Raw genomic sequence first — 17948 nt, forward strand, 5'->3', positions numbered from 1 at the left:
CGTGTGTTGAAACTGTGTACTACTACTAGTACTACTATTAGTTGGATGGCAGCTATAAAGGACTGTTTTTTGTAATGGTAATGGTAATGGTTTTATTTCATTTGAACATGCATCAGATTACAATTGAATGCATCACATAATCAGTTCACAGTTCCACATGTCCAAAAGGAGTAGGAAGAAGCAAAGCTTATTAAATCCTACCCCTCCATCTGGTACTTTTACAATCAGTAACTGTTACATTTGTTCACTTCCTGCTTTCCTGCTTTTGTCAGAAAAGTAAGGTTGAGCTTTTCACTTTATTAAGTTCAAAGATATTTATTTGAAGCTTTTTCTTAGTCATTCTTTAATGTTAACCATTAAGGCAATGGTCGTGTAAAGTCGAGCAAATAGACCGCAGTATTGCCTTAATGTGGCTTAACCACATTAAACATGGTTTATGGTAGTATCTGGTTAAGAATTACTAGTTAATTATGGTTTATTGACTATTTGAACATACAGCTGGTACCAGAAGCATCTGCTTGTTTTTCCCCTTACCAGTAAATTCCAGACTGAAAGCAACCATAAACCAGAGGCTTATTACAGGTTGCACTGTAAAGGTAAGATTGATGAACGTGTCGTTCAAATACCGTATGTAGCATTCTTCTTCATTTACCGTGCAGCATTTGTTTGAGGAAAACTAAAAATATCAAAGAACCCGCATAATTGGAATTTGGCATAATTCCAATTATGTATACCCCCACTTTATGTTGTGATACTTACATATTTAACGCTGGTGTCATCGCCACAAGCTGTGTTTAATTCAGCTGATTAGGCACACACCTGTCTATATAAGCCCTTAGTGCTCACAGTGCATGTCACATGACACATGTCACATGACACAGCCAGTGAAGCATGCTGGTTGCAGCATGACGCTGTGAGGATGGTTTACAGCTCCAGTAAAAGGAGGACAACTGGCTGCCATTGAAGGAAAGACAAATGCGGTGAAAGACAGAGATACAGGATCCTAGAAAAAAAAACCTTCTCCAGAATCCTCAGAACATCAGGTTGGACCCAAGATTTACTGTCAATGACCCTTAGTTCACAGCTCAAATAAGAAAGGACTGGCTTAGCAACATCTGTGTGAATGTTCTTGTTCTCAAAGGTCTTCCGATCAAGGTTTTATACCGATCATTCATGACCATACCAATCACATGGACACTACAAACATCACAACAATGTCTTTATTATGCGTGGTCTAAATAAATATAAAGAAAAACTAAGTGGATATTCTTGTAACTCTCAATGCATAGTGCAATTTTCTGCATTAAAATATATTTGAGGGCTGCACGGCGGCCGAGTGGTTTGCGTGCAGACCTCACAGCTAGGAGACCCGAGTTCAATCCGGTTTCCTCCCCCATTCCAAAAACATGCTAGGTTAATTGGTGACTCCAAATTGTCCATAGGTATGAATGTGAGTGTGAATGGTTGTTTGTCTATATGCGCCCTGTGATTGGCTGGCCATCAGTCCAGGGTGTACTCCGCCTCTCGCCTGAAGACAGCTGGGATAGGCTCCAGCACCCCCCACGACCCTCGTGAGGATAAGCAGTAGAAAATGAATGAAAATATATTCGGAAATAAACTTCAAACATGTAAATCCATCTTCCAGTACATGAATGCAACCCCCATTGCTCATAATAATATGGTTAAAGTGTGATTCAAATTTTCTGCTGCTATTAAAAAAAGGGAAAAAAGTGACTTCCTGCTCAGAAAATATGGTAATTTAATTGCCTTTCTTTTAAAAATGTGTTCCCGACCAATTCTTAATCTTGTTACTTTCTGGTGGTTGTTTATGAAGATTTGATATTGGCATGAATTAATTCAGTAATTCAACTAATTCACAAACTCATTTGTAAAATATGAAGTAGACAATACAAGTTGAATGTAATTTTTCTCCAATAATAATTTCTGGCCACTTCACAATAATTTGTCAGTTTTTCCCGAAGGTGCTTGTTTTGAAGTGCTTTCCATCACTATGAGCAGTTTTAGCGTCCCTGGTTATTAATCACACAATGTCACAGCCAGCTGGAGCACTGAATTAACATTGACCTCAAACTAAATAATTCTTGACCTTGTAATGACAACGTGATGCTGTACTTTCCAGGAGAAAGGAATGTTCCCAACACGGAAGAGTGACTGGCTGGAGAGGCGGCCATCAAAAGAAGATAAACAACAGAGAACTTCTAGACAGCGACACCACCTCACTTTCAACCGGTGGTCCAGTTTCCGAGTCCTTGGTGTGTTGTTCCAATGAGGTTATCTCCTGTCCAAAACATCACAATGAGGTAAGACTGTAGATGTCAGTTCGGAGTTGTCTCCATGCTACAATTGTTCCTTTGAACTTCGTATTTGTGTTGTCAAACATCATCACCGCCGCGCCAATTTCAACCAAAGTCAACTACTGGAGGGCTTTTTGTTCCGTGTTATTAATTTTCCTTTTCACGGTTGCATATCCACAGTCACAATATTTTCCCTGCAATGCTGTGGAAGGAAAGTTCATTCAGTTCAAGGTCGTATGACATCAACGCAGGTGACAATATGTGCATGCTAATGTACTGAGCTCCAACACTTGGACCTCGAACCCCATGTTATATCAGCAGATCTCTTTGGTGCTTCACATTTTCAACTTAAGCTTTTCTCTCTGCAATGCACCACAGAGCTACGCTGAATAGAATTCTGTCTGATGAAAGGTATTATTACACAGCTTTTTATTTATTTTTTCACTCTACATCACTCAGCCTGCATCATTCTAGTAAAGAGCTGTACAGAAACCAGATGACTCTGCATAATAAAACAGAAGAATGGAGTTGAGGTGGAAATAAAGTGGAAACATGCTTTCAGCAGAATTGCACTCAGGAGAGAACAGACCTCAGCCATGATTGAACAATCCTAATTAGGATCTGCACTAAACTGTGCACACTTATACATACATATAAAACTCATGTATTTGCAAGAATTGTAGCTAATAAATGTAATTTATGTAACAAACAACCATTCACACTCACATTCATACCTATGGACAATTTGGAGTCGCCAATTAACCTAGCATGTTTTTGTTTGTTTGTGGGAGGAAACTGGAGTACCTGGAGAAAACCCACGCATGCACGGGGAGAACATGCAAACTCCACACAGAGATGGCTGAGGGTCTCCTAGCTGTGAGGTCTGCGCGCTAACCACTCATCCGCCGTGCAGCCCCCTTTATTCAGATTAACATCAAAATATTAAGGGTTGCAGATTTGTGCTCAGTCCCCATCATAGCTTTGTAGAAGTATCCTTGAGCAAGATACCAAACCTCCAGATGGTCCTGATGTAATCACTGTGTGGTTCAGCTCGAAGCTCTTTCCTTTCATGGTAACGTATTCCACCATTGTGCGAAATGGCATCTCATTTGTTCACTCAGTTTAAGTAAGAGTGAAGTTAGACGCCTTTAACCTTGCCCCACACATCCAAAAATCTTGGGTAGTTTGTATGCAATCTTTTTATTTATTATTACAAACACACTCCAATATATCTTTCCTAATGGAGGTAATAATCACTCTCTCATATGACTTGACCAAAGTTGATATCAATTAATGACGTTTGCAAGGAAAAGCCCAATACGCTATTTGTGTCGCTGTGTGGTTCGTGTTAGCAGCGGCATACACGCACATTCATCACTCCAGGAATCGGATCATTGTAGACTGATAGCAGCTGTGTAAATAGCTGATGGAGCCAAAAAAACGGGATCCTCGATGCTAAATCCCATAGGTGCTGAGATGGTCTCTTCGGTGAAACTGGCAACGTAAGCCACTTCACTTCCCCACTGTACAAACATGATGAAAGGCACGGCAGCATGAAAACAGATGGAAGGACTGAGTCCATATCATATGTACATGAAGTTATATTGCACCTCCATATTTAAGAAAACAATGCACCTGCTTGAGGCGATACAAGTTGAAACAATGATGAATGCTGTACAGAACTGTAAATCTGCCTTTCTTTACAACCGTAAATCTGACATTTCCAATATACAGGACTCATATACAGGCTTTGTGTGTCATATATTTTCAAATACTTTTTTTAAGAATAAAAATGTCAAAAACTTTGCATAAGCACACAAAGGGTCAAAAAGGCTCGACTAAACAGACCTGGCATGCGGTTGGCTTTCCTAACTGTCAAAATGCCTGACTGCCATGCTCGATAAATTAGTGTTTGAATGCCGTCACTAGAATTTATGAGAATTCTACAATTGCGGCACTTCTATTACATTGTCATTTTGCTGCACAAAGTGAGAAATGTTGGCATGCCGCACTGTCAAAAGTTTTCAATGCATTTACACTCTGCCGTATCCCCCGGGAGCTATTTTCTACAACCTAATGAGTCCGAAGAGCAAGTTTGGTTCTGTTATTCCTGGCACCACCCCACCAGTCACAAGCGTATACCACTCGCACTCACTTTTTTTTCACAGCTTTTCCCTTCTCAGTAGCCCAGTGCAAATAATAAATAAGAGGAAATACATCATCCCCCTTTTCAAGCCCAGTGCCAAGACCGAGGCTGCCAAAGTTAACACAACACAATCTGAGCTAATGATCCGCAAAGGTTTCATAGAGCGTGACTTCACATAATTCTTGTTTAGATCATACTGGCTGGCTCGGTCGCAGCTGCATTTCAAACACACACACACACACACATATAGGCTTGTTTTGATCACTAAGCACGCCTTTTTTATGCGATTTGATGTGTCAACACAATGACAAGGATTAGTTTCTGATCATCAATTGTGACATTTTATTAAAAGGATTCGATTTTTCCATCCATTCATTTTATTTGCCGCTTGTCCTCACTGGGGTCATGGCGGTATGCTGGAGCGTATCCCAGTTTGACATTGAGCAAAAGGCAAGGACTCTGGACTGGTCGCCAGCCCATCGCAGATTTTCCATTCATTTCTGATTTAATATCACGGTCACCACTATTTCCATCTTGACTCGGCTCAAGAAAATGAAGGAAAAAAAAAATCACTAAGTGGCTCTACCTACAGCAAAGCCAGGTTGATGTGCAGATGGAGAAGTGGGGGGTCTGTGCGACGACACGGAGGAAAGAAGTGAAACCCAATCCAGACATTGTTTACCCTGTTTCTGATGTAGAGGCCACTTACTGTCGTGTCCAATGGCTAACCCTTCATTTGCTGCACATTTGTCTTTGAAGCGCAAGCATATTTCCAACCTGACACTACCTTTCTCTCTTTTATTCAAGCTACAGCACTTGATATTGCAACTGGATAGGCCATGTTTCCACTCTTTTAGGCGTGCTCTCGTGATAGAAAACACAAGTGGGAAAGGGGAAAGCAGTGCTGGGTGCACACATCCACAGAGAGGCCCCGGCCCCAACCCAGACAACGCTGCAGGGGATTAGAGCACACCCTGGCAGCAGAATGGTTTCACTTAAGAATTTCAGTAATCACTTTTAGGAGTGTAATATATAGCTGACCTTCGGCAGCGCCACACGACCCCCCGCTCCCCTGCTCCCCCAACTATTTGATCAAAGGAAGCCGCAGTGGCTGTGCAAACAGGCGCTATCAGTGGACTCCAAGGGATTTACTGCCTGCTTCTTCTCTCTTGTCTTCCTTGAGTTATGTACTCATACACATAGAAATCCAGTTTCATCTTACGGAACCTATTTTTCTCCCAGCGCTAATTTACAAGCCAGATCAGGACTTGGGAGGGAGGAGGCTAAGGAGGCCTCGGGGAAGGAGAGGGAGCAGCCTGCATGGGGCCCTCGTCCTGCACTGCCCGCTGACTGGCCGAGGAGAGCTGTTCTCATCATGGGAACGGCCCAGTCGGGTCCCAGCTGGAGCAGCCATACTGTGGCCTGTGCGCCGCAACAATAAGGGCGACCAGAAAAAGGACAGAGGGCTGTCTTAGTCGACTTTATATAGTCCCCTAAATCATTAGAGGCTCTGACAAAGCGCAGGCGAGGGAGGATGTGGGTATCATAAAAACCATTAATAACCCTATACTTACTGGTGTGAAAATGTCGACAAGTCTCGGATACCGGAGTGTAATGTTCTCATCATCTTTAATTACCTGTAACTACTACTAACGTCGCCCAATGATATACTACCTTCTATTTCCTCACCACAGCATTCTGGCATTGTTTTACATAACATATCATTTCCATCACTGAGGACCGAGTAATGTAAACATTGTTTCGGAGGAGATCTTGACCTTAATGCTTTTATAAGAAAATAACTTTCAGCTGCTCCAAGTCCATGGTCATTTGTCCAATTTAATGTAATGTTATGCTCTTATTAAAATGTTTCTTACTGTACTGTGCACGTTGTCTTCACGCCAATAATCCTATTCAGTTGGCATAATTTGATTTCAACACAAAACACCAGTTGCAGGAGAGCTGCAATTCTACTTTTGGCCAGACGAGGGCGTCACAGAACCAATGTTAAAATGAAATCCACTCAGTCAGGAGTTAGAATAATGACTTGCAACACACTCACTGCAAATAATGAATTGTTTATAATTAGGAAATGAGCAATATTTCATTTGATCATCTGCAGTTTGGAGAATCCAGCCACCTGAGTTTATGTTCCACGGTTTTCCATAAGGGTGAATTCACAATTAACTGAATCCAATAAAAAAAATAACAGACTTGAGTTGGCATCCTGTAGAGCGTTTATGAGACTCAGCTGAACTGCTTGGACGGGCATGGGGGTGCTGGACCAAGACCAGCCAAGCAATGAGAGAACTTCACCTGGTCTTTTAGCTCCTGTTTCCAAATGAGGTGATCTCCATGGGTTACGTAGTATATTTTAGTGGTGGAGTATATATTAGAAGTTGAGGAATAAGACATTCTTACCCTAATCAGATGATTTGCCTGGAGAATAAACAAGTGAAAGAGTGTGCACCCTAAATGCATCGTGTATTGCAAGTCGTGACCATAAATCAGTGGGTGATTTTGATGCTAATTGGTGTTGAGTCAGTTAAAGTGAGAATTATGGCGCTCTTGGAGAAGACTGCAATAATGCACCTGCCTCATTAGTTTGAAGGCGAACGCCAGCAACATTAACATGTGGCCAACACTTGCTTTCGGAAAACTGAGAGAACTCTGTTGACCTTCATGATTATTTCCTTGCAAGATTTGCAAAGGCTTGTGCAGCATCCTGGGTGGGCAAGTAAGTTATCTAAGCTATCGAGCGAGAGGATGATTAAAAGGATGTCGTTTATTATTTATGTTCCATGCAGCTATGAGCTTTATGAACATTAATGTGCAACATATTTTTTTTCATACATGCCATTTTGACTCCAGCCGTACAGTAGATGCATTTAGCCGAGCAGGTTGGACTGCGTGTGTACGTGGCATTGGGAGTGTTAATCAGCTGAGCCTCATGTGGCTGGCCTGGCCTTGCACCTTGCGACCCAGTGGGGCTCAGCCTCCAGCTGCCGAGCACCCACCACGCATTCCTGCTTTATCCCCGAACTCGCCTCTCATCCACACCGTCAGGACAAAATCTATACCAGCTGCGACATCATTAAGTAAATGGGATCCGTACATAGTTTTTTTGGTTTTTTTGAGGCATCCAGTGCAAAAGTTAGACAAGTATCAAAGCATGTGAATGTGCAGACACACACACCTCGATACACACGAGTGCAGCAACTGGTGCACTTCTGGAGTACTCTTACAGGAAAAACTTAAATTGCCATGACAGTTTGCGTACATACAGTATGTATTATTCCTAAAGGAAGGATCCCAACAACATTCCCCTTTACAAACAATTTGCAGATTATACAGGTGCTTTTTAGATGTCTATAGGATGACCCTATACGATGACCTAAGGAGGACTGTGCACGAATTACGCACAAGTCAAAAATCTTGATGATGCCCCGCATTGTACACATTTCAAGTGAGGACAGGAAGTGTGCATTTGGCGTTGCAAGGAAGCTCCACAAGACCGGGTATTGTGCCTAAAAGAGGACGAAAAGACGAGGCATGTAAACCAAGAGTGTCCAAAGTGCGGCCCAGGGGCCACGTTATTAAACATTATGTTTTTTTTTAAACACAAAATCACCAGCCAGTGATATCTGAGACTCGATGTACTTCACTGTCAACAACTGCATCTACTACAGTTTGTTGTGTCCCTTGGCGGATCAATAACGGCCTTTTGACATGTAGGGTTTGCCATTGCATGCTAATTGTTTTCTGTAATTGGCTTTGATGGATCTGTGCATCCCTAATATACTGTATATGCAGTACGTACATATATAGACTAATACACGCAACCTGACTCTGATGGTTTAACCTCCTGGGATGCACAGACGCCGATATAATGAATACGCCGCACACCAAAGAGTCAACATCCTCCTCAAACCGTCAGAAACACACAGCCAGACACACACACCCTTCCCTCTAGACTGCCGTCACGGCACTCCGAGCACAGCTGTCAAAATGCACACTTTTCCAACACAATGGTGTGATGGGCCGGGAGGGCTGGAGAAAAACAGATACGGGAGAGGAGATATGTTGAATCGACACCTCCAGTTGAGTCAGATCCTCTGGATTAGGTCAGCACACAATAAGTTCCACTTCCCATTTTTTTTTTCTTCTCACTGTCACTGATGGTGTTCTACACTTCCAGCTTTTCCTTCTTCCACCGCGGCTTCACCGCTTTAGCTCCAGGCACAGTCCACTGTTGTCTCACATCAGCTCTCATAACAGCTTTGGGAAGACCTCCCTCAACCTCATGCCTCGCATGTGAGTCCACAAGTCCAAGAGGAGAAATAACACTGAAATCCTCCAAATCAGGTCATGTCAAATTAAGAGAGGGAGCCCACCCAAGTCTCAGAAGGGGTCAGCTGAGAGTTGCTTGAAACCAGATTTACATGTCAAAACACAATCTGCAAGGTGTCTGTGTCTCAATGTGTCTGAGATGATGTAGATTGGTCTTCAGGTGTGGACGCGGGTGAGAGGTCTTGTTGCTGCACGGAGACTTAACATTCGCCTTAATTGCAGCAATCGTGGACTCCTCGGTTGAACTGGCTGCCATAATATTTTTTTAGTATTTCAAACCCCAAGTCCCCAAAAGCTTGGACTAATTTCCACTGACACACCAGTTGCTTCGTGGTATTGATTGTAACCAATATGCACGGCTGAAGCAATTGCGGATGAAGATTGCCACCTTAATAGCGCTGCAGGCACCTGTGTGTTGTTCTATACGGGATATAGAGGAATTTAGGATAAAGAGATCACTTGTACCTCACCTTCATCCCTGATAACGCAGATGTGCTGAACACAGATAAGGTTTGGACCTTGCTTGGACTTACAAGCAATCATTAGGCTCAACAAGCATTCCAGGGAAGTTCACGCTACGCAGTGATTTATTGCCAGGATGTAGCTGTATAGTGAGAGTTTGGAGGCTGGAGGCTGGGGTAGCTGTTGGCACAGCAGGTCACAAAGATAGCCCATAGCTGGCTGGGATCCATTCAGGAAGCTCCCACAGGGGCTGTTGACTGGAAGGAGGTGGTAAATTCCTATTTTGAGCGCTTTGTTTTTGCTTATATTATGTAACGACTCATTAGGGAATCGCACCTGATTTACCATCAGACACCGGATCGCCCCCTCCGTCAGTATAACTGAGGGAATGATGGTTGCGATCATTGTCTCTTTGGAGGAATCACAACAATTCAATTAATTCAAAAGTTTTAGAACAAGCCAATTTTTCCAGTTATTTGTTGAAATACAAATTGCCAGTGAGAATGAAATTTCCTTAATGATAATATTTTATTGGCCGCTAGGGGGCAAGGTAGAGCAGGAGTCACATACTGTATACTCCAGTTAAGGTCCCTATTTATACTTTTACTAAGCACCAGGTCCCTCATCCACAAAGCTAGTCTGTATCTGCAGATTAAGCTTCACCGCTTGTGTCCAGAAGCTACCATCAGTTTTGAAGATCCTCATCGTTCTATCCAACATTATATGGATGCAGTAGTTGAAAATGTGCTCCAGCTCCAGCAGCCACAACAGTTCTATCACCACCATCCAAATAAATACATTTATCTTCATGCTCCATCTCCACAAATGTAAACAGGTCCTCGGTAGCTCAAGCGCTTGTAAGGAAATGGTGTGGTTTCACAATGCTGAGATTAGGACTAAAATCTGCAGTTCCCTCCAGTACTTTTAAGTGGCTGTGGTGCATTCACAAACCCACCGAGACCATAGAAACATACACGGTGGTTTAGCATTGGGTTCTGGCCAAGATAAATGACTGCTTCAGGTGAAAACTAAGCATGGTCCCAGAACAAGTTTTGCCCCAACTTTGCTTTTTGTGTCAAATGTTCTTACGCATATACAACACTTCCTAACTTGGCTTCTGTCTTTTCCCTGGGATTATGAATTATTCAAAATGTGATTAACTTTAGTGAGGTTGAGAGCCTCTTGAGCTCAATCGAGTCTAGGACATTAATACATAACATTTTCATTGAGATAAATTGAACGAGGTGACACATTATGTATATATATGGCATGCACATATGCATTTAGTTCAGTTGTTACTATAGCAACAATACAATTGCTAAATAAAAGGATGATGAGTCTTGAACCAGTCATGATGTGCTATACATATCACTATATTGACAGTTACTATTGTACCCATTATGTCATTGTATGGTCATATTACCTCGTACTTCGGTACTAAAATTAAAATTAAAATTAAAATTAAAATTAAAATTAAAATTAAAATTAAAATTAAAATTAAAATTAAAATTAAAACTAATTAATTAAAATGTAAAAAAAATAAAAATAAAATTATATTTGGAAAGCAGGAAGTGAACAAATGTAACAGTTACTGATTGTTAAAGCTCAGATGGAGGGGTAGGATTTAATAAGCTTTGCTTCTTCCTACTCCTTTTGGACATGTGGAACTGTGAACTGATTATGTGATGCACTCAATTGTAATCTGATGCATGTTCAAATGAAATAAAACCATTAAATTACCATTACCATTACCATTACCAATTGTTATTCATCATCATGCTTTATAATCAAATGTTCCGCCAAGGTGCATATCATGATCTGATAATCGAACTGTATTGTAGAATGAACATTATACAGCAGCACTTCGTATTTCACCTGTTTGACCGTTCTTTCAGTCAAGACATTCCTGTAAAAACCTTAAAGAAACACCAGAACAATAGCCATGATTAACAAAATACCACATCTGATGTCCTGATCCCACCTAAAGTTTGGAATGATCACCTGAGTCCTACCTGAGGGAGTGTGGAAAAGGCTGGTAGAAGTATTGAAAGGCTCCCATTAAGAGAACAATTGCTTTAGTCACACAATTATGTGCTCAGGGTGACTAAATGCAGAAGGCCCTGGAGGAGGACAGCTAAAGATCCTTGGCATCCCAATCAAAGTGGTCCGCCCACCCCCCGCTGTTCAGTCCTGGGACCACCAACAGGGAGCCGCGGAGCTGAATTGAACAACAAGCCCCGCAATGAGATATTTAGCTTTGACTGACAGCGGTGTTCAAAATGAGCAACTTGGTGCCTTCACAGTAACAGCATATTGTGAGCCAGTTAGAAAGTGAGAATTCGAATTCTCACAAAATATGGCCTATCTAACGGCTAATTCTACACCGATCTGGTCCCTCCGAATGCATGGTGTTGGTTTTACTCCAATATATGGTCTAAAGGTTTCCGTTTACGTCTGCATATTTGGCTGACATCATGTGCATGCTGTTCAAAATACACACGGCTTTTGCGCCATTCCGGCATATGGCTGTGTATGCTGCAGGAAGTGACTCAATAATAATCATTGGCTCAACTCCCAGACAAGTCAGACTTCACACTTGTTGAAACAGAAATTCCATAAGCAAAAAAAATGGAAAACTGTAAATAAATTCAGCAGTCAGACTGGAGGTAAAAATGCTAAATTTACATTTGTATTGTAATTTTTATCAGTGACATTCAACATGAGCATAGCCTTACTTCAGTTTTGACCATCATAAATGTACGTTCAAATATTAAAAATAACTGACACAATTACATTTGTTATGTTATTTTGCACAGTTTGATGCCTTATAGTGTTAGAGAGTGCTTCATTACCTAATAATTATTTATTGAGGAAATCTTGAGCAATACTCTTAATCTAGCACTTTGACAGATGCAATGACATCACCGCTAGAACCGTAATATTTAGAGAAGGTTACTCAATTCGATCCCAAAGTCACGGAAAAACCTTGAATCGGTGGTCTGGTCATTTTCGAGGTATTGGTATATAAACACTTTTTGATGAGATTAGCCTGTGGATATATCATTGGAAGTACTCTAGCTTGTGAAATCCCTTTCACATGGTCGCAGGACCCAGGCAACGTTCAGACATTCCATCGGCCTTCCCTCCTCCTCCCCCCTCGTCTCATTGTTGAGTATGCATATGTACACGCATATAGATTTTTGTACACGTGTCCCCGTGAGTCAGAAGGATCTGAACCCAGTTGATAAAATCTCCAACCGTCTTAGGTACACTTTTTAGCTTTGTAGCACACTTCCACCAGGCTGTTGCTTTGCTTTGGCAACAGGAATTCTCCTTGGAGAGGAATGAATGTGCAAATGTGTTACAGGTGGGATTCATTAAAGTGAGACCTGGCACACTGGTACTCGCTCAGTACAATTACCATGTTACAAAACCTGGGAGCACAGAAATATGAGTATACAGGGAGAATGTAAATGAACATTCATTTAATGCACGGGAAATGGGAAAAAAAAAACGTGGAAAAAAAATGACATAGTACTGCAAAAAGTAAAGTTATCCTTAGATTAAAACATTTGTTCAAGCCTGCTGTCGTTGTGGTTTGAAATGCAATAAAAATGAGGATGGTTACGGTTCAATGAGATTGTATCCACTCACAAATTCTCATTCATTTATTCTTTTCGATTTTAATACTTTTTTTGCAGCATGCTAGTCTATTTATTCAATTATCATCAACTGCTGCTGTTGTACAAAAAGCTCTTTTGCACATACTGTCTTACCTATGACTTTACTTCTTGCTGTGATTTCATTAAGTTGACGCTACAAATGTACCATTTTACTATCATATAATAAATTATTTCACACATCTGTGCTCTGTCAGCTCAGAACTCGGAACAGTTTTTGATTTAATAATTTTTACTCTATTTTTATGCCAATACATAAGTAGTTGCCCAGTCAGGATTTTCTGTCAGCACAAGTGAGGATAATGACGAGCTGTATTCGTTTCATGCTTGTACTCTGCAAAATCGCATCACCCGTAACGGGAGAGTAAAAAAAAAAAAAAGAGTACCAGCCATATGCAACACAATGCAAGATTAATAACCTGGCTAAATGTTCGCACAAACTTTGGGGGGAAAGTCATTTGTAAAACATTTCCGCAAAATACTAACAAAGTACAATTCATAAGTCAAATATTTTCATAGTTAGATCTTAGAAAATCTCGTTGCGACCTTGTAAATATGTTTTTGATAATAAATTATCAGACAAATTATAGACATAATCAGACAAAATGAGCCATTTAAGATTAATGAACTTGTGTGTGTTGCAATAAATGTGTGGAGGACAAGTAGTGACATCGACGGTTCAGAATTGAGTGGATTACAGGCACAAAAGTAGCCCATGTTTTATTAGGATTATTATTATTATTATTATTAAAGTGAACCTATTATGCTTTTCTACTTTTGTGACCTAAAACTGTAGTAATAATGTTGTATTCTCATGTTAAACTATGCCAAAGTTTCAGATAATGAGGTTTGCGCATTTGAAAGTGAGCCCCCAAAGAAGGTCGGGATGGCTCAAAATGTTCGGTTTCAGAGGGCGTGGCAAAACTGTTCTTTTTTGATGTCACAGAGGAGCGGGCTATCTTATGGGCGTGGCTATACGGGCGATAAGCTCTCTGTGTGCCGTCACCGGGAAAGCTGTATCAATGTCGGACACGCTGTGAGTCCACAGAAGTGGGAGAGACCAGCGGCCCCTCTGACAAAGTGCGTCCGACAATGAGTGCTCCTCCTTGGGCACTTTTCAATTAGCTCTCCAAAGACTTTATTAATGTATGATCAACTCCTATATCCACTATATTAGAAAATGTTGTTTGTAGTAGTGAGGAAGTACTTCGGGAGTACTGTAATACGACGTAATTAATTTTTTTAATGATCTCTGTGAAGTTGGTGTTCATGCAAACATCCAGTGATAGCAAACAGGGAAATAATCACTCAGCCTTGTTCAATCTATTTTTCCAACTGACTTTATATCGCCAGCCAAATTATAAGCGAGCAGATGAACAAAAAGCGAATGTTACGTCAACTGGAGACAATAAGTCCCGTCCCCGTTAAATTTAAATCCATCTGCAGCTCCTCTGTAAAGCCGCCATCTTGTCCAAATATGGTCACCTCCTGTTGCAGAATCTGTCAGCATGTGTAATAATATCATTCGATGTATCTACGTGCTGGTGTCATTTCGGATGAGTAATGGGTCTGGGGTGTTGTTTCAGTTCTGTGATCAACATCAGAGCATTCTTATAGATCACAATTTCCCCCAACTTCCGTCTTCATGTTTCACAGAGACCATAAACGACTAGAGGCATTTATTGTGCAGTGCTAATGAATATGCAATGCTTTAGTGAGAACGGAAGGTGTTCAGCAGATCCTAATTATCACTGACTACTACAATGCGTGGAATTTGTTTGTAGTGCAGAAAGCAATAAAGTTGTTGGTGATAGACTCTTAATGTGAACTGTCTCGCACGGTTGTGTGCTTTTTGCTCGGATCCTCTGTCTATTTTCTTTCTTTTTTTTTTTTTTAACAATAAACTGTTTGACTAGCAGATGTTTTATATTTGTCCACACATACGCTTGCACATTCTCTGTAATCTGAGTTTATGTGAGTGTGCTAAAAAAAATTTAGGACGCACACTTGACTGCATGCATAACACATTAAAGGTTATGCCTGTAATGCTTTCATTAACAGAAAGAATGTACACACTCTTTCACTTTGTTGAACTCTTGGAAAACTGCTGTCAAGTGCGTGAAATACCAGCAGTCAGAAGATGTTATGTGTTTAAAAGTAACTTCCAGGTTATCTTAATATATTCGCATGAGAAATTGGGAGCTAATCATCCATTTGTGATTGTTTTCAGACATGTTCCTCATTCCTTGTCCCTTAGTCGTGGTCGGTATGTAGTGAGTTTGCATATCTGGCTAAATATTAACATGACGTCTCACTGATTGCATCCATGATGTCTTTAATAGTGTGAGAAGACATGTATAATAAACCAAGAAAGCTACTTTAGTAAAGTGGAACTATGTCCTAGCATTACAAAACCTCTTAAGAAAAGCAGTTTATCAGGGTTGGGTTATGTAGTATTTCACTTCCAGTCCTATAGGAAATGCATTAGGTCCGGAATTCCCAGCATTTTTTCATTATTTTTCCTCTGTGCACGGCTATTTAAGTTGAATAAATGAATGGACTGTAAATATGTAAATGGAATATAACCTAATAATACTTGCAAGCATTGGTTTGAGATCCGATGATTGACTTAGCTGTTGAAAAATATTCCATTTATTTGCCTGAGTGAACCAACAATTACCAGTGAAAACGTAGGCGGACACACGTCAAAATCTAAAATGGAGAAACACCTTCATGAACGTGAATAGCGAATGTTTACAAGAAGATGCAAACATCTCACAAGAGTTTAATGATGATGTCATTGTTGACATTTGCCCATTTTAATATGAAGGAGAGAATACAGTGTGATGGAGTAACCTGCAGCTTATTGGATGTTCCGGTTAGACATAGTAGCCCGAATATCATTAAATTAAATTAAAGCTTCAAAGGTTTAGTTTGAAAGGGGAACTGGGGGGATGGGCTATGTTGCAGATATGAGCACAAACCTGAAGGGGGCAGTGTTTGTTTTCGCCACATGGGGATTTCTCTGGCACAGGTGAAGACAAAAACTTAATCAAGCCTTTTGGTAGAGTTGTGGAAATATTAACTTCCGACAATGCAACTTTAAATGATTAAATAGAGGGCTTATGTAGTATTTGAAAATTCGAAAGACACTAACGAGATGGCACCCAAAACCATTATTTGAACATGCATATCCTTGAATCCAGACACTTTTTCTTACAAGGCAAAATATTAGTCACACGACTCTGCATCAACATAAATTTTCATCCGAAACCTTGCGGTTGTTCACGTGCGCCGCTTGAGCTTTCTTCGGCCCTCGGCTTTTATCCCATAATAATCAATAGTCTACTGAGAAACAACTATAACAGCTGTTCAAATATATTTTCCCCTCCATTGAGAAACCAAAAATTGCACTTTTGTTTTTCATTTTCAGGCCTGTAACTTACAACCACCTGGAGAATATAGCTGGCCAGCGGATCGGTCTCTCACGAAATTATTAATCGTCCACCAATGCCGTTGAACTGCACTCCATGCAACAGAACAGAACACTGTCAGCAGTACTATGATGTGGCTGTCCCACTGGCAGTCCATTGTAACATTAAGCAGAACAAAATATCCTTGTAATCTTTGAGGAAGATCCAATCAGAACAAGGAGGGAGGAACATACAGTAAAAGGGGGAAGGGGATGAAGAACACATTTGTTTTTTGGCTCGGGGTAATAGCCTGAGAATATGCCAATGAAACAATACTCAAAGTAAAAAAGATGGGGACATGTAATCCTCCAAGTCAAAGGCAGTGAACGAGCCTGTATTACAATGTGTTGGTGTGTTTGTCATCAGAATCAGCTTTATTTGCCAAGTATGTTGCCGCAATCTGAATTTGAAAACGAATACTACTATACATATTTACATAGAATATTATACATCATTAGAATTATGGTTTTAACAATGTTACATGTTATTACTTCCAGTGGTCGGTAATATAAATATAGGTGAGCAGTACATATGACACCGCTAGCCATAACTTCAACTTCCCCTATTATACTATGATTTAAAAATGTAAATTTTCAGACCACACAGGCAGTTCAAATTAACCCTTCCGTTACAGCAAGGCATGTGCCGTGACTTAAAATGTAAGCTTCTTTGTGCCCCGCAATTTAATTATGAAAATATTTGCCTATTAACCTGCAAAAGACCTTGAAAGTTTAGGAAAGTCCAAAATTCTATGAGTGATTGATGCCGTTTTCAATAGGATTTAGGTTAAGCATTGACTCATTTTCGGTTAAATCCGCAGTACCACTCTGTGACCCTTTTGCTAGCCCGCCTATTGGAGATGAAAGGTGAAGACGGGGCCAAATCGGTTATCAAGTCAGAAACACTCATCGTCAACTTCTCAATGTGACATTATTGCGCAGGCGTACTTACACATTCACACACACACACACACACACACACACAGACACACACTCATAATAAACTTTCATCCTTCCTGCACTGAAGGCTGTGACCCCATGTCCCAGTAGGGAAGGAACTGATGGAGATGCAAGAACCTTAACAACACCGCTAGGTGCTTTTGTGACGTTATGAGTGGCACTGCGTCCAACTGGTGTGATGTCTTATCAAAATGTCCAGATGGGATGTTTTAGAAGCATGGTAGCATGTTCAAAAGAGAAATACAGTCATTTCTAATCTACCCGGAAACAACACATTCTTCTAATGTCCTCTGAGGTGGATTTGGTAATGGTAATGGTTTTATTTCATTTGAACATGCATCAGATTACAATTGAGTGCATCCCATAATCAGTTCACAGTTCCACATGTCCAAAAGGAGTAGGAAGAAGCAAAGCTTATTAAATCCTACCCCTCCATCTGGTACTTTTACAATCAGTAACTGTTACATTTGTTCACTTCCTGCTTTCCATAATACAATTTAAGTTTTTTTTTTGTTTGTTTTGTTTTTAAATGTACCTGGTACCGAAGTACGAGGTGATATGAC

The 17948-nt window shown here is 40.6% G+C and overlaps 1 long non-coding RNA gene across 5 annotated transcripts in view; it reads left to right on the forward strand.

The window, feature by feature from the left end:
• The first annotated feature begins 873 nt into the window (after positions 1-873).
• The window catches only part of LOC131105509 (uncharacterized), a 56063-nt gene continuing 38988 nt past the window's right edge, over positions 874-17948 (forward strand). For 2 of the 5 annotated variants that reach the window (XR_009119950.1, XR_009119951.1), the window contains exons 1-2: positions 874-1043; positions 2141-2321. This is a non-coding gene — a long non-coding RNA (uncharacterized LOC131105509). The other 3 variants (XR_009119949.1, XR_009119953.1, XR_009119952.1) reach the window with 3 other exon arrangements.

This window comes from Doryrhamphus excisus, chromosome 17 (assembly GCF_030265055.1).
Source record: "Doryrhamphus excisus isolate RoL2022-K1 chromosome 17, RoL_Dexc_1.0, whole genome shotgun sequence".
NCBI classification, from domain to species: domain Eukaryota; kingdom Metazoa; phylum Chordata; class Actinopteri; order Syngnathiformes; family Syngnathidae; genus Doryrhamphus; species Doryrhamphus excisus.